Source organism: Bubalus kerabau, chromosome 1 (assembly GCF_029407905.1).
Source record: "Bubalus kerabau isolate K-KA32 ecotype Philippines breed swamp buffalo chromosome 1, PCC_UOA_SB_1v2, whole genome shotgun sequence".
Classification (NCBI taxonomy): domain Eukaryota; kingdom Metazoa; phylum Chordata; class Mammalia; order Artiodactyla; family Bovidae; genus Bubalus; species Bubalus kerabau.
The window spans coordinates 206,269,526-206,295,157 of NC_073624.1; the positions used below are offsets into that span (position 1 = coordinate 206,269,526).

The 25,632-nt window shown below is 47.1% G+C and overlaps 1 long non-coding RNA gene across 2 annotated transcripts in view; it reads right to left on the minus strand.

Moving 5' to 3' along the window:
* The window catches only part of LOC129630263 (uncharacterized), a 49,320-nt gene extending 28,867 nt beyond the window's left edge, over nt 1-20,453 (minus strand). The window contains exons 1-2 of one of the 2 annotated variants that reach the window (XR_008703626.1): nt 19,173-20,453; nt 3,108-3,952 (exon numbers count right to left, since the gene is read on the minus strand). This is a non-coding gene — a long non-coding RNA (uncharacterized LOC129630263). Of the gene's footprint in view, nt 1-3,107; nt 3,953-19,172 lie in introns of those variants that run through there. The other variant, XR_008703629.1, reaches the window with a different exon arrangement.
* Between the last annotated feature and the right edge of the window lie 5,179 nt (nt 20,454-25,632).

Consider the following 25,632-nt stretch of genomic DNA (forward strand, 5'->3'; position numbering starts at 1 on the left):
GCATAATGTCAGGCAAAAGGACCTTAATTTGAATCCAGATCCTTTTTACCTCAAACCCAGGGCTCCACAGAAGTCACACCTTTGCTCAAAAAACACCAACTCCTGGGACTTGCCTTGCAGTCCAGTAGCTAAGACTCTGCAGTCCCAAAAGCAGGGGGCCTGGGTTCCTCTCATCAGGGAACTAGATCCTACATGCCAACCTGGCATAGCCAAATAAATTTTTTTTTAATTTTTTAAAAATAAACACCAACTCCCCACTTCCTCAGGATCTTGGGTCCTTTCTCTGTAAATGAGGGAGCAAGGCTGGGGCAGAGATAAGTCTGCTCATTTCACAGGGCCATTCTGAAGTTCAAATGAGAAAGCAGTTTTTCAGCTCTGAAGGGAGGACTTCATTAACAGGCATGCTTTGATGAAGAGATGAGAGCAGCACAGGAGCTGTGCAAAACCTGGGCTCTTTTCCAAAAAGCAGAATTGGCACCCCTGGGACCTAACGGGAAGGACACACCTTCAAGGGGGTGGCAGAAGGAAGTGGCCCTGAAACCAGCTGGGGGAGGAAAAAGTACTCCTCAGGCTCTCCAGTTTCGTCCAAGGCTACCTCTGGCCCCACAGGGCTCCATGAGCAAGGGCTCAACCAGCGGAACCCCTGTAATAACACCGTCACCCTCACTGGCCTAGTCCCAGACCTCCGGCTAGGTGCTGGGTCTGATGGATGGGTCGGAGCAAGACCACCACCAGCCACCTTGCTGAGAAATGGGGCCTGGGTCCACGAGGCTGTCCTGCCACAAAAAAAAAAAAAACATATCCAAACAGATGCCAGGAAGCCCTCCTTTCTCAGCTAGCAGAGGGGCTCAGTGGCTTCCCACAGTTGGCACAATAAATCAGTCCAAATGCACCAGTTTCAAGGCCAATAGGGGTCCCTGTTACCAGAGGCCAAACTCCAAGCTGGTGCTGCAGGGTTTATCTTCTGGTTAGTAAACCCTGGTTGATCCAGAGCCTGTTCTCCCAGCCCCACTGGATCTTCTTTAGGGAGAGCTGGGCATGAAGGCTCAGCCATGGTCTCCAGGCCAAGTCTGGGGCTGACTACACACCCAGCAAAGCACAAATCTGGAGGTTGACTTTCCCCTGTAAAGAAATCATGGGGGAAGGCCAGGAGGGATTCAACCTAAATTACCCGGAAAACAGCCTCTGCCTTCTGCTCAGCTTGGGGGTGGAGAGTCGCTCTCCAGGGCTTTCGATTTCCTCCACTAAAAGCTCTAACCAGATTTTTCCTGGACTTAACTCCCAGCAGGCCTTTAGCTGGGTGTTAGCAGGTCCGTGAACTTCCTGAGATTGTCTGTGATGTGTCTGTACTGTATGTGTACATAGCAAGGAGGACACCTGCTGGCCCCCATCAGGCTCTATTGGTCCTATTTCTTGAGCGCTTTCCTGGTGCCTCAGACGGTAAAGAATCTGCCTGCAATGCAGGAGACCTGGGCTCGATCCCTGGGTTGGGAAAATCCCTTGGAGAAGGGAACAACCACCCACTCCAGTATTCTTGCCTGGAGAATCCCGTGGACAGAGGACACTGTTGGGCTATAGTCCATGAGGTTGCAAAGAGTCAGACACGACTTTCATTTTCATTTTTCACTTTCCTTGGTGACTCAGACAGTAAAGAATCCACGTGCAGTGTAGGAGACCTGGGTTCATTCCCTTGGTTGTAAAGATCCCTTGGAGAAGGGAATGGCTACCCACTTCAGTACTCTTGCCTGGAGAATCCTGTGGACGGAGGAGCCTGGCAGGCTATGGTCCATAGAGTTGCACAGAGCCAGACATGACGGAAAGACTATCAGTTTCAATGACCCCAAAATAGTTAAGAACTGTTGCTCCAGAAAGGTAAACTTCCTCTGTTCTTCCTCTCTGAGAAGCAGGCCCCTTTGTGTCCAAACCTCCAAGAACCATTCTCGACTGCCTGGAGCATTACCTACAGACAGGGTCTATGCCATGGCTCTCTGGAATTGGTATTTACCTCTTCAGAAATGGGCAGCGCTTTCTCCCTGATTCTTATGGAACACCATTCCCCTTCTCCCTCAGAAAACAGGTTTCTACAAGAGCAGAGGAGGTACAGACCAGATCAGGGTAGCTGCAGGGGGCCTTCTCAGGGACAGAGAGTGCAGTCTGCCAAGAGGCCCCAGAGAGGCATTCTGCTGCTGACTAGCCCCAGGAAAGGAAGGTAGCAGTTTGCACCAAGCTGAGTGTGCAACATAGCCCTGTCTTAAAAGAAAGAATTCCCCCTGAGGTAAACAAGAACTATCAGAAGGCTGCAGGGACAGCAGCCACCCTGGCCAGGACAGACATGGTAACAGCAGAATGGTAAAGAGCTGGCTGAAAACAGCACAAGGATGTACCCAGATGGAAAACATTTTCAGTGCAAAAACAAAACCCTCAAACAAACAAAAAATCAGAAGCCAGGGAGATCTGGGCAACAGAAACACAAAAAAGCCCTTGGAACACCTCTCCTTCTGTCTGTCCTGAAGCAATGTCCTGAGGGTCCTTGGAAACCAGGAGGACTCTCTGGGGGTGGAAGGGGTGGGGGCGGGATTCAGTGCAAGCCCAGGAGCCCTGCAGCATCATGGCTGTGCTGCTGCCCCACTTGGGAACCCAAACCTGGGAAAGTCTGCCATTAAGAAAAGCTTCAGGTCCATGTCATTCCCATGGGACTCACATGTACTACAGAAAATCTCTCTTCTTAGCAGTTCAGCACATCCTTACTGCAGTCACCTGCTTCTTTGATGGCTTCCCAGGTGACTCAGAGGTAAAGAATTCACCTGCTGATGCAGAAGACATGCATTTGATCCCTGGGTCAGAAAGATTCCCTGGAGAAGGAAATGGCAACTCCAGTATTCTTGCCTAGAGAATTCTACGGATAGAGGAGCCTGGCAGGCTACAGTCCACAGGTTTGCAAAGAGTCAGACATGAATGAGTGACTGAGAATGCACACACACTGCTTTTTTGGAGGAACAGGGAATGTGAAGAACTACTTTTCCTACCAGTTCCCTATGTTTTTAGACATGAGACTTGCTGCTGGCTCTTTTTCTTGAAGGCGAGTTGGGATACTTCTGCTAAGAATAATGTATACGATATGTTTATTAATATGGAAAGTTGTTTGCAATATATTATCAAATTTTAGAAAAGGAATAGAGTAGACCACACAATAGTAGATTCACTGTGATTCCATTTGCATATAAAAGTAAGGTGAGCAGGGATTTCCCTGGTGGTCCAGTGCTCCCAATGCACTCAGCCTGGGTTCAATCTCTGTTCAGTGACCTAGATCCCACGTGCCACAACTAAAGATCCCAAATGCCACAGTGAAGACTGAAGATCCCATGTACTGCAACTAAAACCCAGTGCAGCCCCTCAAAAGAAAAATGAGCAAACAAAATTATATAAACCCAAATACATGCATATAAATATGTACACACATATGCATAGTCTATATTTCTCTATATATATGTATATACACATCATCAGTTCAGTTCAGTAGCTCAGTCGTGTCCGACTCTTTGCAATGCCATGAATTGCAGCATGCCAGGCCTCCCTGTCCATCACCAACTCCCAGAGTTCACTCAAACTCATGTCCATTGAGTTGGTGATGCCATCCAGCCATCTCATCCTCTGTCGTCCCCTTCTCCTCCTGCCCCCAATCCCTCCCAGCATCAGAGTCTTTTCAATGAGTCAACTCTTCACATGAGGTGGCCAAAGTATTGGAGTTTCAGCTTCGGCATCAGTCCTTCCAATGAACACCCAGGACTGGTCTCCTTTAGGATGGACTGGTTGGATCTCCTTGCAGTCCAAGGGACTCTTAAGAGTCTTCTCCAACACCACGGTTCAAAGGCATCAATTCTTCAGCGCTCAGCCTTCTTCACAGTCCAACTCTCACATCCATACATGACCACTGGAAAAACCATAGCCTTGACTAGATATATAAAAATACATAGATTATTATGTGCCTAGAGGTTAACATTCCATAACTCTAAGTAGTAGGATTATGAGTAATACCTTTTCCTGCATACATTTTATGTTTATTTTAGAACTTCTTCTACAATAAGCATATAACAGGTTTTTTTAATTTAAAGCAAAAAATGCTCAGCCACTTCTGCCAGGAATACATGTTAGTAAGGTGGACAGGTGTAAGGGTAATTCACTAGGATATAAAATGGTGCTGGGGGTCTACGCCATTCTGAGAGGATCATTCTAACATTTATAGTCTAGCACTCAGCACTGGTGTGGCCTGAGACAGATTCGTTTCCCTGTGTGTGTTTCAAACAGCAACCCCTCAGACACAGAAAGAGGAGAGAAAACAGAAAAGTGACAGACCTGAGGCCCAACAGGGAGATGTGGTAAGATGGCATAAGGCAAATCATCAAAAGCTGCCATTTCCCACATGACACCCTAGATATCCGAACCACCCACTCGTATGTGGCTTCGATGTTTCCAAAAATGTTGAGAAATGAATCCACATTATAGAAGGGAGAATCTAGAATCTCCTTCAATGGAGCAGAGACATTTGAATTCAGCATGATTCAGCTCAATAAGGTGGTTAAGTGTACCCTGTGTGCGTGTGTGTATGTCTGTCTGTGCTCAATCACTCAGTCTTGTCTGACTTTGCGATCCCACAGACTGTAGCCCACCAGGCTAGTCTGTCCAGGGGATTATCCTGGCAAGAATACTGGAGTGGGTGGCCATTCTCTTCTCCAAGGGATCTTCCCAACCCAGGGATTGAACCCATGTCTCCTGCATCTCCTGCATTGTCATGCAGATTCTTTACCACTGAGCTACCTGGGAAGCCCCTTAAGTGTCCCCAGCTGAGTTCTAAAAAGCAAGACCCTCCCCCAATCTTCTAGAAATAACAATGTCAACAATGACAATATCTTGCTCTCGTGAAACAATTCTTATATCAACCGGTCACTCTCTACAACAGCATTATCATGCAGCTATGATTATTATCATACACATTCTACCAATGGAGAAAGTGAGGCTGAGGGACACAACCAGGACTTGACCTAAATGAACTGACTCTCTTCTCCAGGTACATTACTGTAGCAATCTAAAAACAAAAATCATTCACCAGCAGCCAGTTATTCCAAATATGCATGGCGATGTTTGATATTTAAGCAGAGGAAAGGGCGCAGTCACACAAATCTAATTTATCATCTTGTCTCCTTATACAATCAAATGAAAGTTGCTGATACCTTGAAGTGTACACACACGTTTTTGTTGGATTTTGTTTTGTTAGGCCCACGGTGGAATGTTTGGTCTCCTAATCAAGCTGAAGCATGGCCTTTCCTCCTCCTGAGCCATCTCTCTGGGAGGAGGAAGCGCACTGCTGGAGGAAGCTGACCCGGCCTTGGTCCCGGAGACTGGGAACCAGAGGGGCCTTTTATCCCTCTCTCACTACCAGGGCTGTGTTGCCCCATCCCAGGCCCTTGTTGGCAAGAGCTTTTGTGGGCCACAAGAGGAAGAGAGGGCGTGAGTGACTTCCCCCTTCATTTCCCATTCTCTCCAAAAAGCCAGGAGGTGCGTGCTTCCTTCCAGCTGAAGGCTCTGAGACATCCTGATGCTTTTAAAGTAGAAGCTATGATCTTAAAGACTAACCCAAACAGCGCTTAAAAGAGAGCAGAGAGTACTCCCGGGTTTCTTTTGTGCTGAACCCTAACCCTGGGAGGACAGGAGTCCTTTGCTGAGGGGCGGAGGCCCCCAGGGGAACCAGATGCCGGCTCTGCCAGAGGCAGCCTCCAGCCGGCAGGACCCTGCAGGGTTCAGGGAACAGCAATCAGTGGAGCAGCACGTTTTGCTTGCTTGTGTGTTTTGTTTGGCCATTCCTCAGACGTTCTTTATTGTTTGTTTCACTTTAGAAAAAACGAATTCATGTCTTTCAATTTAATTTTTTGAACAGGCCACATATTTAGATAGTTCAAAAACAAAAATAATATGAAAATGAATACCTGAAGAAAGCTTGCCCACACCTGTTTTTTATGTGTCCTTCCAGTTGGTTACATATTTATTTCCTCCCTTTCTTACTGAATAGGCATTCTCAACAGGGGGGATATCACCCCCAAGGGGGTGACAACTGGTTTTCAGAAGTGAAAAATTCTTACTCTTTTTATGTATAAATCACAGATATACAGTATATATATAGCACATAAACTGATTATACATGATATTAAGATTTCATAGGGGTGGCAATTAGAAAAAAAAGTCTTAAAAAAGGCTTCTTGGGAGGGGGATAATGAAAAAAACAATTGTTACAGAAAGTAGTATACAATAGATACTGTTCTACACCTTGGTTTTTTTTTTTCACTTTACAATATATCCTAGAGATCTTTCCATGTTGATTCATACAGATTTACCTCATTCTTTTTTATTGTGATGTAGTATTCCATTGTGCAGATGTACCATTATTTGTTTGACCAGTTTCCTATTAATAAATACTTGAGTTGACTCTAATCTTTGGCTACTGTACTATCACAGTGAATAGCTTTCTGTGTCTACTGAATATACATACAGGTGTATCAATTTATAGATGCCTAAAAGTGGGGTTGCCAGGTCCCAGGGTAAATTCCTCTAAAATGCAGATGGAAGGGACATCCCTGGTGGTCTAGTGGTTAGGACTCCACCTTCCAATGCAAGGGGTGTGTGTTCAATCCCTGGTCAGGGAGCTAAGATTCACATGCCTCTGCCAAAAAACCAAAATATAAAAACAGAAGCAAAGACTTCCCTGGTGGTACCTTGGATAAGAATCCTCCCGCCAATGCAGGGGATACAGGCTTGATCCCTGGTCCGGGAAGATCCCACACGCCATGGAGCAAATAAGCCCATGTGCCACAACTATTGAGCCCGTGCTCTAGAGCTCAGGAGCCACAACTACTGAATCCTGAGTGCCCTAGAGCCCATGCAGTGCAACAATAGAAGCCACTGCAATGCAATGAAGAGTGGCCCCCGCTCGCCACAACTAGAGAAAGCCCACACCTAGCAACACAGACCCAGCACAACCAAAAATGATAAACAGAAGCAACACTGGAACAAATTCAATAATAACTTTTAAAAAAATGGTCCACATGAAAAGAAATCTTTAAAAAATAAAATGCAGATGGACATTGCCATATGCCCCTCCATTTTGTAATTCTGTCATCTGACGAGCCAGAAACAGTTCAGCTGCTCTGTCCACGGCTTTGTCCCATACCTCCTGAGGGTCCTGTAAGTGGCTATTGGACTATGGGCAAGGAGACCACAGAGGTCCAGGGTCTTCTCTTGGTTGTACTGTGACCAGGGTGTCCCCAGTCCCAAAGACACCAGTGCACCCTTGGCTAAGCAGAGAGGGGCCTTTGTGACCATGCTTCGGGCCAGGGAGGGAACACAGCATCATGGATGACGCAGGAGGTTTCAGGCGGTCAAAGAGGTTATTTCCTGGGATGACGTCAGGCCACAGTGTGGGATTTTCTGCCTCCAACCTGTGAGTAGGCAGCTCCCAGCACAAGCTGAACACAACCTAACCTTGACTTCCTAGCCTAGGAGCAGAGGGCCTGCCCAGGGAGGTTACATGGAGTGTTCAGACTCCCATACGATTTCAGTTCTGACGCAATTCCCCTCCTGCCATCCAGTGCAGGAAGGGAAGTCACACTCCATGGCTTCATTGTCCTCAGACGCTGTGGGGATCACACGTCCTCCAAGCGTTGGCGCTTTGTTGCTGCTGTTGTTCAGTCGCTCAGTCATGTCTGACTCTTTGCGACCCCAAGGACTGCAGCACGCCAGGCTTCCCTGTCCTTCACCATCTCCCAGAGTCTGCTCAAACTCATGTCCATTGAGTCCGTGATTCGAGCTCTGCTCCCACTTTAATCTGCAGCTCAAGAGACATTTGTGCTTCACACCTCAGTCGACTCTGTGAAGATTTTATTTGGTCCTTAAATTATTTAAACCAACTTAATCATATTTGCTTTCAACAGAAACCCACTGCATTCACAGGTTTGAAAGTGGACTAAATGAGGCCCCGGGGGGGTGACTGGCTGCTGCTTGTGGCTCTATCCGAATCCCCTCCTGGACACGTCATCTCATCTAGGGACACGCATCCCTGCTCTCCTGTGCCTGCTAACCCAGGTCGCATACATCACAAATCACCGACATTTTCTGTGGCATTTCTCTCGTCTAAGCTATTGCTGGCCAGGATCTTGACTAACTTATTCAAGAACTTTCTCTTCTTCCTTATTTCCCAGTCAGACTCCTGAATCCGCCTGGTCTTTCCTGCACAGTTCTATAAGAAACTCAGAACACCCATCTAGCTCTTCCAAGATGACTTTTTGGTTGAGTTGAATGAATCCAAATAAACAAACATCAGCCACCAACATGACAAGGATGAAGTGGGAACAGTGCCTCCCCTCCTGTCTGCTGCTTCTCTCCACGAAGCTGAGAGCAACAGATCTTTGTGCCACTGAGAAGTACACTAGGCATGCCAAACTGCATCAGTTGTGAATTGTCACTGTCCCATTTGCTTCACAACAGTGTAAAAATTACAAATTTTTCATCAAGAAAGAAGAACTCTGAGCTAGTCAGTTATAGCTCAGCTGCCCTGACACTTCCATCACCCACACTCACGTGGTGCCCACCACCTCTGCCCTGTGCAGAGCAATCTGTGGGGTGCCACTGGCAGGGCCAGTGTGGGCACACACATTCCTCACTCTCTTTCAGTTGATCAATGTTTCAGACAGCTTCCATCATCATTTCATTCATGGTCACAAGAGTGGAAAAAGATGTCAAAATAGAAATCACTCCTCCTCCTCCCTGGTAATTTCCACTGTGGTTATTTTTCTCCAATTTCTCTCTCTCTATCCTCTCTTTTCTATCACTACATTTTCTCTCACTTGCTCAAGAATCTCAGAAACTAGTATGTCCTAGACTTCATAAAAAAAACCACCAGGTCCTTTTATAAAATGATTGTGAGGCTTATGGACAGCAGTACTTGTGTGAGGATACCTCTCAAATTTGAGGGATTACACTATGTCTATGGGCTTCCTAGGTGGCTAAGTGGAAAAAAATCCTCCTGCCAATGCAGGAGATGCAAGAGACACAGGTTCGATCCCCAGGTCGGGAAGATCCCCTGGAGTAGGAAATGGCAACCCACTCCAATATTCCTATGTGGAAAATTCCATAGACAGAGGAGACCGATGGGCTATATACAGTCCATGGTGACACAAAGAGTCAGACACGAGTGAGCCATGGAGCACTACATGTATGAGAAAAGTTCCATGGCTCTTCTGCAAGCCCTTCCCTGATGCCAGATGTATCTGAAACTCCAAATTCTACTTTTAGTCACACCTCTGGCTTTCCAGGGTCAATCTCTGCATAGTGGCCAGGGAATACCACCAGATACCAGGCACTTGTAGACAGGCCTCAGCCCAGCAGTGTGTTATTTCTTAACAGTCCATTGCTAGAAGTCTTGGTTTGGGCTATGGACTCTTGATACTGCTTCTGAGCAACAACAGCTTGGGCTGACATGCTGAGATGGAAAGGATGCTCATGATGTATTATGTTTAAAAAAGTATGTCAATACTGTCATCTGAAGCCTAAGTCAGTTTTATTAAGTCCCTCTAACTTAAAACTAATGAAGGAAAATGGGATCAATTTGCTAGGAATGGCAGTCTTATTTATTCTTTGGCTGTGTATATGTGCTCATTCACTCAGTCATGTCTGACTCTTTGCAACCCCATGGACTGTAGCCCATCAGACTCCTCTGTCCACAGGATTCTCCAGGTAAGAATACTGGAGCGGGTTGCCATTTCTTCCTCCAGGGGATCTTCCCAACCCAGGGACCAAACCCACATCTCCTGCAGTGGCAGGCAGATTCTTTACCATGGAGCCACCTGGGAAACCCCTGTGGCCATCTACGTATTTATAAATAAGCATTATCATATACAAAGTAAATCAACGTGTATCAATATACAAAGTCATGTGGTGAAACAGAAAGACAGACAAGATGGGACCCTGCCATCAGAAAGTTTAAAGGAGAAGATATAATCATAAGGATAACAATAGTAACAATTAATAATAAACAGCTAACATTGCTAAATATTGCCAGTCACTGCTGTACACATTCAACGTGGATTTGCTCAACTGATTTGCACAATAGTCATATACAGTATTTAATTATTATCCCATCTCATAGATGAAGAAGTTGATGCACAGAAGGTCTAGTTAATTTGCCTGAAGTCACACACCAAACACCCAAGCCAGGGTTTGCATCCAGAAAACCTGCCTCCTGAATCCACATGCATGTCTGCTCAGTTGCTCAGCTGAGTCTGACTCTTTGCAATCCTATGGACTGTAGCCCTCCAGGTTCCTCTGTCCATGGGATTTTCCAGACAAAAATAGTGGAGCAGGTTGCCATTTCCTCCTCCAGGGGATGTTCCCGACCCAGGGATGAAACCCAAATCTCTTACAGCTCCTGCATTGGCAGGTAGATTCCTCACCAGTGATCCACTTGGGAAGCCCCTTAAACCCACATACTTAACCACTATACCAGGAAGGTAGACAACCATTAAATGATGCATAAATGAATAGGATACATAAAACATGTCACAGTAAATAGCTATGGGAGGGTCTTCCCTGGTGGTCCAGTGGTTGAGACTCTGTATTTCCACCACTGGGGGCACAGGTTCAATCCTCAGATGGGGAACTAAGGTCCTACATGCCATGTGGTGTGGCCAAAAAAAAAGCTGTGGGAATCCCGAGGAGATGGAGAACCCCTCTGGGTGGGGAACAGGGGCACTGGGGTCTCAGTCAGACTTCACAGAGGATCTGGCATTTGTGTGCAAATTTAAGAATGGATGAGTTTGAAAAACCAGTACTAGGTGGGGAGCTTTTCAGGTAGAAATGATGAGGTTGACGTGGCCTTGGAAGCAGCGGAGAAACACAGGAACAGTAAAACATTCTGCTAACAAGGTAAGTGAGTTATGTGAGGCAGAACTGAAAACAGTTTACAGAGACAGGTCATGTATTGTATACTGTAAAATAAATCTTCGAAGCATTTTAGGGTTCATTTAGGTCTGATTCCCACATAAATGTTAGTTGCTCAATCACGTCCAACTCTCTGCAACCCCATGGACTGGGGCTCACCAGGCTCTTCTGTCCATGGGATTCTCCAGGCAAGAATACTGGAGCAGGTTGCCATTTCCTTCTCCAGAGGATTTTCCCGAACCAGAAATCGAACCCAGGTCTTCTGCACTATCAGGCAGACTCTTTACCATCTGAGCCACCGGGGAAGCTCTCTCAGAAATTTTCACCAAGTCCTCTAGCTTCCATTTGCAGGGCTTTAGGATTTCCATATACAGAAGCATATAAATGGCAGGATGGAGGAGCATCTGCCTGGGGGTGCTAGGAAAATGAGGGGGGCCGGAGGCACCTGTCAGTGGAATCTTAAACCCAGGCAATCACCTCTCTGCTGTCATTGCAAACTCTCCTAGGGAAACATAACTTTTTATTAGTACACTTAGATGAGGCCCGAGCTGATGCCCCAAATTGGCTCCGTTCTCTTTTTAAGGTGAAGTGTCACCAAGTTCCAGAGAGAAAGGGCTTGATCTCTGCAGATGGCTGCTCAAGCTGGCTGGGAACCAGTCTCTGGCCACATCCTGTGGGATGCATGCTCTGCTGGAGGCGGCTGGCAGCCTCTTAAGTTTAATGGTTTATCCCCCTGCTGAAAATAGTCTTCTCAAAGTAATGCAGCCTCTGGTGCACTGCTGAGGGCAGCCCCAGCCCCAGGGTTACGGGCACAACAATTTACTCTGAGGAGAGCTGACACCTCCCTGGCCTGGACGACGCAGGTCAAGAGGTGAAGCAACACCAGGGCCAGCCCGCAGCTCGGTCCTCACCCAGAGCAGAGGACGTACGCCAGGGATGCAGGTTTCCACCGTCCAGACACTGAGGAGGCCTGGCCAGCAAGGGCAGTGAGAGCAAGAGTGGGATGAATGAGGTGCTCACTGGTCTCCTGGTTTACACACTCAACTGTTCATTTGATTACATAGCTAACTTAGGTGAACAGGCGATAAGAAGATAACATCAAATGCTTCCACGTCCTCTGGCATCTCCTTCCTGTCCTCAAAAGGGTTCCAAGTTTTATGTTTTTTGGGTTTTTTCCCTGGTTTTGTCCTTTTTTCTCTTTTAATTGGAGGCTAATTGCTTTACAATGTTGTGTCAGTATCTGCCGTACAACGTGAATCGGCCATAAGCACGCGTGTGCCCTCCCTCTTGAACCTCCCTCCCAGCCCCACCCCATCCCTCTTCTCTAGGTTGTCACAGAGCACCGCGTTGAGCGCCCTGTGTTACACAGCAACTTCCCACTAGCCACCTATTTCACGTGTCTAAAACAAACTCAAAATGAATTAAAGACCTAAATACAAGGCCAGGAACTATAAAACTCTGAGAAGAAAACATAGGCAGAACACTCTGACATAAATCGCAGCAAGATCCTCTATGAACCCAACTCCCAGAGTAATGGAAATAAAAAACAAAAATAAACAAATGGGACCTTCTTTTGCTTTTTAAAAGGGAAATTAAACAAATCTTTGGCACACCGTGTGTGAGATAGAGGAGAGGTACGTGGTCTTTGCAAAAGGGTACCTGGCATTCATTTCTGTTCTGCTTGGATCCTGGCTAAAGGAAGGCCTCTCACTAGCAAACAGGGCTTCAAAGCAGGGGCAAGAGACCACAGGGGGAGACCACCGCAGGCTCTGCTCTCAGCAGGCACCTTCCGCCCAGGCAGAGCATGATGACACAAAGAAGGAGGCAGCTACCCTGGAATAAACCCCTCATCCGAATTGGGGAAAATAAAGCATTTCTTCCACATTCATTTGTCAAGCATCTCAAGCAGACTGAGGTGAGAGAGAGGGAAAAAAAATAACAGAACTCAAAATAGCACAGCGCTGCGTGGGAGGGATTAAAAAAAAAATGACGGTGCTCTGAACAGTGACAGACAGCAAGGCTTCAGTTCATCACTCGATAATAAAGTGCGCCCCCCGGGAGGCTCCCTGTTTCCACTCCACTTCCTTCTCCACGTCCCCGTGTTTTCTGCACATGAATATGTACACTGTAGTGTAATTGACTTTGAATTTGGGTGTTTTTGCTCATCTTGTCCTGCCCTAGATTCCCACAGCTGTGCTGCTGGGTGATGGCTGTGCTGGCCCTTATGTGATGCCAGAGCCGGAGGTCTAGCGCTGCACCAGGGGGACACAGTGTGGCCCCCACCCAGCCCTGGCCCATATCACCCAAAGACCAGGTAAGGCTGTGGTCCCTTAAGGCAAACACACACATCCCCCGAATCTGGGAAATGGGATTCTCTGGTACCTCTTCCTACCACCAGCTGGCAGAAGCCAAGCAATAATCTGCTCAACTGGAAGCAAGCTGCTGTTTCTCTCACTTCCAGCCACACAAACCAAAGCTGCTTTGCATCTTTGCGTCTCCATCATGCCAATGTTGTGATGAACCAGTTGTTCCTCCAGTGGTTGTCATGTGCACAGATTCTACCTCCTCTCCATCAACCCCAAGGCCAGCTTAAATAGTCCAGGAGATGGGGGAGTGGTAGGTGTTTCTCCTTCTGAGGTTGGGGTGTGAAGGGTCCCCACCACATCATTTGTGTGTAATCTCTCTTAGATGCAGCATGACCACCCAACCTGCACACAATCAGATCAGATCAGATCAGTCGCTCAGTTGTGTCCACTCTTTGCGACCCCATGAATCACAGCACGCCAGGCCTCCCTGTCCATCACCAACTCCTGGAGTTCACCCAGACTCACGTCCATCGAGTCAGTGATGCCATCCAGCCATCTCATCTTCTGTCGTCCCCTTCTCCTCCTGCCCCCAATCCCTCCCATCATCAGGGTCTTTTCCAATGAATCAACTCTTCACATGAGGTGGCCAAAGTACTGGAGTTTCAGCTTTAGCATCATTCCTTCCAAAGAAATCCCAGGGCTGATTTCCTTCAGAATGGACTGGTTGGATCTCCTTGCAGTCCAAGGGACTCTCAAGAGTCTTCTCCAACACCACAGTTCAAAAGCGTCAATTCTTCAGCACTCAGCCTTCTTCACAGTCCAACACAATGAAGCTCCACAAATGTTACGTGCTGTAGACACTGGATCAGGCAGGGTTTGGTTGGAGAAGCAGAACCATTCTAGATGATTTAGACTTGGATATCAGAGTTGGCGGGAGTTAGACGTCCTTCAGTGAAGTCGTGCCGTTTGCACGGCCTCTGCTTCTGTGTCTAGTGTTGGATCTGCAGTTACTCTGGGTCAGCTAGACCCTCCACGGAAAAGGAAGCAGATGTGGATGACGGCAAGGGCAAACTAGAACCTACAATATACTGAGACTCATATGACCCACTCCAGTATTCTTGCCTGGAGAATTTTCATGGACAGAGGAGCCTGGCAGGCTACAGTCTATGGGATCACAAACAGTCGGACACGACTGAGCGACTAAGCATGCATAACACGTGACATCTGGAAACCCGGGGGGATGCCGCTCTGTGTCTCAACATCTGGATGTTCTTGGGGACCTGCAGAAGCGGGGATTATATGGAGCTGGCCCAGGCCTTGGAGAGACTGAAGGAGATCTGGTAGAAGTGGGAAGATCTGCAGAGCCGAGTGCTGCCCCGCACCTCCTGGGTTAGCCAGCACACCAGCATGGGTGTATACAAGCTGCTACCTTGCTCTTGCCTTGTAGCCACATTCAGGGCTTAAGAACTTGGCTCCTGGAAAAGGGAACCCTCCTACACTACCAGTAGGAGTGTAAATTGGTGCCACCACTGTGGAAAATGGAATGGAGCTTCCTCACAAAACTAAAAACAGAGCTGCTGTAGGATCCAGCAATCCCACTCCTTGGGCATGTATCTGGACAAAGTTACAATTCATAAAGACATATGTACCCTAGTGTTCATAGCAGCACTATTCACAATAGCCAAGATGCGAAAACCACCTAAATGTCCATCAACAGAGGGGTGAATAAAGAAGATATGGTACATATATGCAATGGAATATTCAGATCAGATCAGATCAGTTGCTCAGTCGTGTCTGACTCTTTGCGACCCCATGAATTGAAGCACGTCAGGCCTCCCTGTCCATCACCAACTCCCAGAGTTCACTGAGACTCACGTCCATCGAGTCAGTGATGCCATCCAGCCATCTCATCCTCTGTCGTCCCCTTCTCCTCCTGCCCCCAATCCCTCCCAGCATCAGAATCTTTTCCAATGAGTCAACTCTTCGCATGAGGTGGCCAAAGTACTGGAGTTTCAGCTTTAGCATCATTCCTTCCAAAGAAATCCCAGGGCTGATCTCCTTCAGAATGGACTGATTGGATCTCCTTGCAGTCCAAGGGACTCTCACTCAGCCATAAAAAGGAATGAAATAATGCCATTTAGAGCAACAGAGATGAACCTAGTGATTATCATACTAAGTGAAATAAGTCAGAAAGAGAAAGACAAAAACCATTATGATATCACATATATATATATAATCTAAAATATGACACAAATGAACATATCTATGAGACAGAAACAGACTCAGACATACAGAACAGACTTGTGGTTGCCAAGGGAGAGGGGCAGGGGGGTAGATTGGGAGCTGGGATTAGCAGGTGCAAACTATTATATACAGAATGGATAAACAAGGCCCTGCTACATAGCACAGGGAACAATACTCAATATCCTGTGATAAACCATAATGGAAAAGAATATGTGTATATATATATATATAACTGAACCACTTTGATACACAGTAAAAATTAAGACACGGTAAATAAACTATACCTCAACAAAATAAATTTTAAAACAAGAACTGTGGCTCCTGCTTAACCTCCACCTTCCAAATTTTACTCAAAATGTCTCCTGTGGCTAAGGCTCACCTAGAACCATGCAGCTCGGGGAAATCCCGGGGGGCTGCAGCTCCAGCTTCCTAAGTTGCTACAGTACAAACAACTGAAATACTTGCTAAGAGAGCTGTGACCTTTCACCTCCACACCCCTTCCCCACACCTGTAGAAGAAATACCAATCCCAGCGCAATGCATTTGTTCTCAGCAGCACCCATTTGTGTTTTGCTCACCACCATATGCCTGAACCTAGTAGGTTCTCAAATTTGGCTGAACGAATCAATGCCAGAGATGATCAAAGCAAACTCGAATCTTTGCACAAGTCTTCAGCCCGCTTTTTTTTAACATCAGTCTATGAGTAAACAAGCATTTGCTCAACACCTATTTTAAGCCAGACACTAACCTGGGTACAGGGGGAAATGCAAGGAAAGAGAGAGAGCCACCCATGACCTCAAAATAGTAGCCAGGTGGTTTAAGAGGTGACACAGATTCATCAAAAGCTAATTAATGTCATGGCATTACATTTGGTAAGGAGACAAAGAGTGCTAACAAATTACTCTATGAATCATGACAAGTGACTTCAGGAAGCCTTCCTAGAGGAGGTGAGACTTCAGTCAAGGCATGAAGATAGATGGAGGAAAAGGGAGAGAAAGCAGAAGTCAGAGTTCAAAGGGCCTATTTGGAACAGGGGAAGGCCCCAACCCAGCTGGCTTTTCGACTTTGTGTGGAGGTGCTCAGTTGCTCAGTCGTCTCCAACTCTTTGTTAGCCCAGGAACTGCAGCTCTCCAGGCTTCTCTGTCCATGGGATTTTCCAGGCAAGAATACTGGAGTGGGTTGTCAGCAAGAATACTGGAGTGGGTTGTCATTGCCTCCTCCAGGGGATTTTCCCAACCTAGGGATTGAACCTGTGTTGCTTGCATCTCTTGCATTGGCAGGTGGATTCTTTACCTCTGTGCCACATGGGAAGCCCTAGTGTAGAGGACAGGAGGATAAAAAGCCAGGGCTCACGTCAAGGATGATATCAGGAAGTGATCCCGCACCTCACTGCCTGAGCTTGTCCAACACTGAGAAGAGAAAGTAGGACCGTGTTGATCCTCAATGATGATGAGAGAGAGCCAACACTCACTAAGCATCTACAGTGTACGGGGGCTGTCACATCACTCAATCCTAAACTAACCAGTAGGTAGCTATTATTTTCCCCACTGATGGATGAGGAACCTGAGTCTTAGATGACATTCCTTGCCCAACCATCAAGTGGCAGAAATGCATTCTGAATCCATGCCTGTGCTTGCAGCCCTGTCCCTAAGCTGTCCACCCATGCAGAGACTGTCACCACCAATGACCACTCCTCCCTAAGTGCTTCTAGGCTGCCCAAGCAGGCCAGCGCTTCAAAATCCCAGTGACCAAGATGCTACTGTAAATACTAAGTGACCAGTCAAAACTCATGAGGGCCTTCTTTTGTCAGTGAATTTCAGTTATGATTAGAGAAGGAAATAGGCCAGAATTTAAACTGGGTAAATGAGAAAATTCTGCTAAGAAAGTGGTTTTCTCTCCCCAGGAGGGTGGACCGAAGAGAGAGCCTACATCATGGTAAAACACGTATTTATCTTGGAATGAATACTTGGTACCTCTTTGCTTTTTAGTGTACGGGGGTTTTCCCCTGTCGATTATAGGTTTCTTTTGTGGAACATGTTTTCAGTTTATAAGTTGAAAAGCACTCAGTAACGTTGTAATGAAACTGGGCTTGCACACAGAAATTGTCATCTAAGTGCCCAGCCTGTGACAGCCTTCCAAACAGTTCAGTGCTACCTCCAGTTGTTGGGGGGAGGAGATCTCCTACATCCCCCATCCCCCACCCAGAACTGCTCTAGCAAGGGGTCGCCAGGCCGAGGCAATGAAGCAGGAATGAGAAAGCCTGGCAAACCAGTAAATGTGTCAATTTATTTGGACTCCCTGCAATTTAGAAGTTGATTTCAAAGAAAAATTGCTTCAGGCCTCAACTCCTTCTGTTGTTGCCAACTCTGGCCCATTTTTACAGCTGACTGACCACCGGCTAGAAAGGCAGGTCTCTGGTAGTCCCAGCAGGCCTTGATGGCTCCTTACTGTCCCCGAGCACAAGTCACGAGCGTAATTACAGCTAATGGAGACAGGTTGGGGCAGGCCATGCCCCACACAGCCCCCACCACCTGCTTCCCCAAGGACTGAGCTACAGCTTGCACAAGCAGCTGCTTTGTTGTGAATCCCCGGTCAACAGCTGACATGATTCATGAGACCTTCACACTCCTGCACTGCAATCCCCTCACGCCTCTGGAACCTTCTCTGCTAGCCCTCACACACAGCCCCGGTCACTGGTTTCACATTCTCCTACCCTCGCCCAACGCGACCTCTAAGGTTAATTGCACTGCCTCCAGGCCTCCACCCAGCAGGAAAGTCAACAGTCTGATTTCCCTGGGAGGGACTGGCCAGTGGGGGGCAAGAAATCTGCCCCACTCCCCACACATAAATCCTAGCAGACATCTTTCTCTTCAGCAGCTTAAAGTCTGAGTATGTCTCATTTAAAATCGATCTCACTCCCAATGCCAGTCTGAAATTAGGGGAAAGGGGTTATCAGGTGGCTCTGCAGTAATAAAGAACACATTAATCTCAGCTGAGTTTCCAGAGAGAATTTTTTTTTTTTTTTTTTTTTTGGTTCAGAAAGGGTAGTTATTTAAATAGAGTTGTCTGGAGGGTGAAGATTTAATACATTGTCCCCTCAACAAACCCTTTAAGAACCTATTAACAGCCTGGGCTGTTGAGGGGTGATTCCTCTACATGGCCTAGCTCAGGGCGACTGGAGGATGTACTGTATCAGTTCAAACAGAGCTTGTTCTGAGGAAAAAAGGCAGCCTGGGGGAGCAGCAGCAAGGAGCCTCAGCCCCAGGGTTACTCCAGGCTGAGGTAAAAACGAGTAGGAGGCCGGAAGCAGACAGAAGCCGCCACCAGCAGGCAGGGCCCTGTGGACTGAAGGGTGTAGACCAGATGACCTTTCTCCCCCGCTGTACCCCAGCCCTGGGCTCCCTGCCTGAACTTTCTTCCATTGTGAATAAAGCCATCTAGACAAACGGAGATAACCTTTCCAGACCAATCACAACCTTTCGCTGGGCCATTTGCATGCAATTCTAACAGAAAGGTCACCCAGAAAACTCCGTGGTCGGAGCCTCCCTCCAAACAACAAATGCGACAATTAAAACAAAGCACCCTTCATTTGACGGGCGCGGAAGCAACTGGGCTGGCCCAGGCCCGTGGCATTTGTTACCTGAGGGAAACAAGAGCAGCTCTGTAGGCACATCTGGCCGAAAGGGCAGGAGCTGCTGCCGGCTTCTCGGTTCAGGCCGACGAGAGACGGGCACCGGGAGACTTCCCATCAAAACCGCAGGCGAGTTTCAAGTCTTCCACCACACCAGCTCCAGCCTGCCAGTGTGCGCATGCGCAAGCGCCTGGACGCGCACGTGCGGGTGACAGACTTAATCTGGTTCCAGAGCCAGGTTTAGAGCCAGGAGCACAGGGCAAGCCTAGCAGTTGTGAGTGTGGCTCTTTTCCTTGCACTCTGGAAGAGCCAAATTGGCCATGGCTTTGCCCTTGAACTCAAAATGTGTATTTAACTGTTAGAGCCAAGGACACATTTCTCACCTTCTTCTAGCTTTTTCCAGCCTCCTACAGAACCGGGTCTCCAGTGGGAGTAGTAGTTTAGGAATAGCTAATGGCTGCTCTAAAGACTCTCAAATGCCTATAAGTGCAGGCTATATTGGTGGGTAGTTGATGCCCGCTTGGACCATGCTTGAGGTTCAAAGAGAAACCAGTCCACGTAAAACCCTTGCTGCTTAGGTGTGTACTTTTGAACCATCTCGCTCCATCCATACTCCTCCTGCACAACTCACTGGACCGGGGCTTGGAGACCTGACACACAGAAAGAACCAATTACCTTTCCAATGACCTATGGCCCATGTTTCAAAAAACAAAAAGAAGGAGAAAGTAATAATTAAATTTCTCTTTCTCACTAATATGAACGATGAATCAGACAAGACTTTCCTATTGGCAGAAGAAATGACTTCTGAAGAGTCATGAAATAAATGTAGAGCTAAAGAAATCAAAATTAAGGATGAGCATGGACGGAGGAGCCTGGTGGGCTGCAGTCCATGGGGTCTCTAAGAGTCAGACATGACTGAGCAACTTCACTTTCACTTTTCACTTTCATGCATTGGAGAAGGAAATGGCAACCCACTCCAGTGTTCTTGCCTGGAGAATCTCAGGGACGGGGAAGCCTGGTGGGCTGCCATCTATGGGGTCACAGAGTCAGACATGACTGAAGTAACTTAGCAGCAGCAGGGCTGTGAGCACCAGGAGTCACTAATGGTTGAGAGTGAGAGAGAAAGAGGCCATCACACTGAATATAGATACAATTGTTCCTTGGTATCAAGGGCATTGATTCTGGCCACCACCCATAGTCAGCTGTCAGCACCTGCCAGTTCCACATCTGCAGAGACAGAGGGTGGATTGTATTATATTTCATCCTACAGGAGGAGTACCTGAGTGAGGACCCTGCTGGAGCCCCTTTAGATCTTCTGTACCGTTTCCAGGCGACCCAGCTATGCCTCATTTTCTGATCTTGGTTTCTGGCCTTCCTCATTGCTCCCCGCACAGCTCATCATCAGTTCCCCCTTCCAGAGGCGCTGTTCCTTCCCTGAAAACTCCCCTGGAAAAACACAACAGATATCTTGGGGAGACTTGTTTCCCCAGGCTCAAAAAGAAAAGGGCGATTACATTAAGAACACATTTAATCATTCCCACTCTGTTTGATTAAAGGAAGGCAAACAAAAGCCCTGATTTATGAGGCAACCACCAGACCCTGCGAGGATGATCCAGGCAGGCAGAGGCAGTGCCATTTATACAGACTGAATAACCCGATTGCCTCAGAGGGAGAAAGACGGCATCTGATCTCTCCTGCCAGAATGGCTGTCCATTTGGAGATTCAAAACACACCAGTCATGCCAGGCAGCTCTCGCATCTCTCTCTGGGCAGGGCCACTAGCAGATGTGGCCTGAGAAGGGGTCAGAGCCCTGATTCCTTTCGACTGACAACAAATGAGAAGCCACAGGAAGTTTAGGTGGATTCCTATTCCAGGCCGGGTGGCAGTTACTTCGGTGTTTTATCTTCTTTTCTGTTTGATTTACAGTGAGCATGCTCTAGGCTAGGAAGAATGCATGGTATTTTTATAAACTTCAAGAAGTTTCTAGGCCATGAAATATTCTTCACAACTTGTCTGAGGAGGCAGGCAGGGCAAGTGTGGTGCAGACCATATAGTGTAAAAAGACCTCCACTAACCAGAATTCAAGTAACCCAAACTTCTCAATTAATCAGACATTTTACTGTTACTTTTATAAACATAAAACATCATATGACCAAAAATATCACTTTAAAAGTGTTAAACTAGATGGTGTCTTACAAGCTGTGCTTAGAGAGCTCTAAAATGGTGACCCTGAGGTACTGTGGCATCTTGAATCATGTGAAAATGTGTTATGTTCATCAGACTCTAATTACTAAGGCATAAATGTGGCCACAAATATTTTGGGAAGATTTGCAACAAAAAAAAAGTTTCTCTTTTGTTCTCAGGGAAGCAGGGCATGAGACGCTTAATTTGTATTTTATTTATTTATTTATTTATTGTTTTGGCTGTTCTGGGCCTTTGTTGCTGTTCAGGCTTTTCTCTAGTTGTGGGGAGTGGGGGCTACTCTCGAGTTGCAGTGCTCGAGCGTCTCATTGTGGTGGCTTCTCTTATTTCAGAGCATGGGTTTAGGGCACATGGGTTTTAGTAGTTGCGCCTCCTGAGCTCTAGAGCACAGGCTCGATGCTTGTGACACACAGGCTTAGTTGCTCTGCAGCATGTGGGACTTTCCCAGACTAGGGATCAAACCAGTGTCTCCTGCTCTGGCAGGCAGACTCCCCACCACTGAGCCACCAGGGAAGCTCCAGCACTGGATGTTTAAATGACCATCTTTGTGACACCAAACATTATTTTTAAGACTGTACTATAACAGCTTAAACATTATGTCCTCAGAGAAGAGGAATCATGAGGAATTTGTCCAAATGCCCCTGAGGTAGACAAGGGCCTCTAGCACCCAAAGACATGGGTGAGCCATTGGACATAAGCAAGTCTTGGGATCTGGACAAGGGGTCAAGAGACACGGGTGCAAGCCTTAGCTTTATCAGTCAAGGAATGACCTTGGGAACCCCTCGTTTCACTTTTCTCAGCTATAAAACGGAGAGACTCTACTAATGTATAAAATGATCTATCTCCAAAGATGATCTTTCTTCTGAAATCAATAACACTAGGAAAAGAACACAAACACACACACACACACACACACATACAGTAACTCCTCTCAAAACAAAACCCAAATCTATACCACAGTTGGAGAAAGAACTCAGAGGCCGCTTGTCTTCCTTTTACTCCTAAACCCAGAGCAAGTTATAAAGAGAGATACAATGGGCTGAATCCCATGCTTTGCACTATAATTTTGCACCCCCACCCCAAGGGAAAATCCACCTGAGATGACCACCTTGCACATCCAGTTCTAGTTCTAGTTAACAAACTTCTTTCTCTGATACAGAAAGACCTTGAAGTTTTCAGCCTGTCACTCAGATTTGATGCTTAAGGATATCTTCCTCCCAGAGACCGCCTGACCCGACCTGAAATTATATAGCTCTGAAGACTTTCTATCCCTACGACCCTTAATCCCAGACCCAACTCAGGAGTTCTTCCAAGTCCGTTTGAAAGAGGGGAAGTAGGAGGCTTCATTTGGGGAAATGACGAGGGGCTTCCTTCCTCTTGGAGCTGAGTGAACTCCCTCTTCAGGACTCCCACGGCCTCAGAGGCCAAGGTCAGGGGCCAGAGAAATAGGGCAGCATCAGGTTTCCCTTTAGGCCACAGACAGCAGGTTTGATTAAACTCAACCTATTGCAACAGATGTGTCATCTCACACAATCAAAACGAGAGGGACAGTATTCCTGATGGTTATTCTCTGAGGCTCTTTCAGGTCGCGTAACTTGAACAACTGACTTCATCTACTTAAGCTTTAGTCTCCTCATCCATAAAATGGGTTTTAGAAACAGTCCCCACTTCATCAGGTTGGTATGTTAATCCAATGAGATAATTCACGCCAAGGACGCTGATGTGTAGGAAGTGTTTAGTAATATGTAGCTCTTGTGTTTGGTGTCACTCAAAACCCCTTCTTTGTCCCTGCCTCAAAACCCCCCTGAGGACAGGGTATCATGGAAGCTAAATTTGATATGACCTACATGCCTGCTCTAGAAGAAGGACTGGGGGCTGCAGAACCTTCTGGTTTAGGAAGGGCATGGAGCAGTTCACTGGCTATGAGCCAACACCTCTGATTTTTGCACCTGTGATTTCACAGCACTTGGTCCCAAAGCAGCACCTCTGCCATTATAGACAGAGGTGAGAAATGAGTCATTTTTGCCACCCTCCTCAAAGCCCTGATAATTTTGGTCACACCTATGTTTATTAGTGTCCCATGGGAAACATTAAATAAACTTTTAGCTGGGGGTTGGGCGTTCATATGAAACCCAGCTGAATCAGAAAAGAGGAAGTTGTATAATTCCACACACAGCATAGCCAGGGTCTTGGTGTGATACCTGTGGCTGAACACATGGGGTAGAGGACACGGCCATAGCTTCACTCAACCTGGCTCTGCTGTTTGCCAGCTGCAGAGCTGCGGGCAAGTCACTGAACCTCTCCAAGCCCATGTATCCTCCTTTATGAAGAAGAGAAGGTAAAAGCCTGGTGATAACTCCTTGCTCAGTCATGCTGGAGAGCCTGTTCTGGAGTTCGGTATTGGTTGCTGTTGAGTGCTCTGAGCTTCTCTCGAAGACCCACTGATGGCTGGCAGGCAACCCTGTTAATCATCTGGTGTCTCTTCACCACAACCATCCTCCCTTTGGACGGGTCCTCAACTTGTCTGACAGGCACAGGCAGTCAGCCCCTAGAGATTCTAAATCCTACACACTTTCATCCTCATGTGTCAGCCTGGGAATAAGCTGGGGCCAGAGACTACTTTCTCTTGATTCCACTAGAGATCACATGCTCCTCAAGACAGTCCGCATCCAGCTTGGAATGTGGTGGGGATCTGATGACTCAGGGAGGTGGTGGCTCCGATAAGTGATGCAGAAAATCTTCCTCCCTCTCTCCCTCCCTTGACTACCTCCAGTTCCTCTAGTGGAATTTCCCATCCCCATTCTAATGTCCTTCAAGTCCTGGTCACAGCATTTTCTACCTAGACTTATTGTTTTACCTAATTTTTTTTCTTACTAGTAAACTTTTAGTCATTAACAGCATGAACTCTGGGTTTCCCTGGTGGCTCAGGGGTAAAGAATCTGCCTGCCAGAGCAGGAGACCAGGTTCAACCCCTGGGTTGGGAAGATCCCTTGGAGAAGAAAAGAACAACCCATTCCAGGGTTCTTGCCTGGAAAATCCCACGGACTTTTCAGAAGAAGAACCTGATGGGCTGCAGTCCGTAGGGTCACAAAGGGTTGCACACGACTTAGCGATTAAACAATAACAAGCATGGACTCTGGTCTCAGACTACCTAAGTTTACATGCTGCTTTCCCACTTACTGTGTATGTGACTTTAGCCAAGTTTCTTAATCTGTCTGTACCTCGGTTTCTACAACCGTAAAATGGGGGTAATAACAGCTCCTCCTTTACAGGGTTGCTGTGAGGATGAAACACTGCTCACAGTGTTTAGGTGTCTAAAGCACTGAGAACAGTGTCTGGAACATAGTAAGCACAGCCACGCTGTTGCTGACTGCTTTATTATCGCTTTCTCATGCCTCAGTAACCTCTCATCATTAGCAGGGTTCTTCGGAGGTTTCGTGTCTCAGGAGAGAAGGAATAGAGACTGCCCAGTCAGCTCTCCACTCCGAGCTAATCCATCACGCTGCGGGCTCTCTCTGCCTGTTTATTGTGATCCCAGAGAGCTCAGTCCTTCCTGTTCTTGGGACGGTTCCTCTTTCTCCGGAACTATCTTGTTTACTCACATTTCCGTATACCCACTCTGCCTAGCTTCCACAGAGAGAAATATATATCTACATTTTGCAAACAGATACATGCATAATTTTTTAAAAGACCCACGTATGTCAACCTCCCCACCACCATGCACAGCCCCACCCCAGAACCCAAGATGGGGGAACAAAAGGCAGTTTTGCTAAGTTCCTAAGTCTCCCAAAATGTGGGAGGCACACAGGAGACTCTTGATTTTTCTTAATAGGTCCCCTCTTAATAGCCATCTTTTTTTAAGCTACAACAACAGAGGAGTAGAATTAAAAGAGAATCCTCTTAGGTAAACCTGTCCTTTCTGGCCACTTGGATAGAAGTTATGGAAATAAAATTCCCAAGCCCCACATAATGGCTCTCCCCACCTGCAACTCCTGACCTCACAGCCCACCAAGCAGGTGGGAACAAAGACCATCGTCACTGCTGCTGAAGGACATGGGTGGAGGAAGCTACCTTGGCTGTGCCCCTGTGTCTGTCTCCCCCGTGGCACCTCTGAGCACTCCTCACACTTTCTCCCAATCTGTGTGGCACAAGACACACCAGACATTTCCAGATAATTGCCATCAGCTTCCCAGGAAAACAAAAAGGTTGTAGTTGGCACTTTCTTTTCTCTCTCCACCCAGCCGTTCATGCAGGGGGAAAAAAAAAA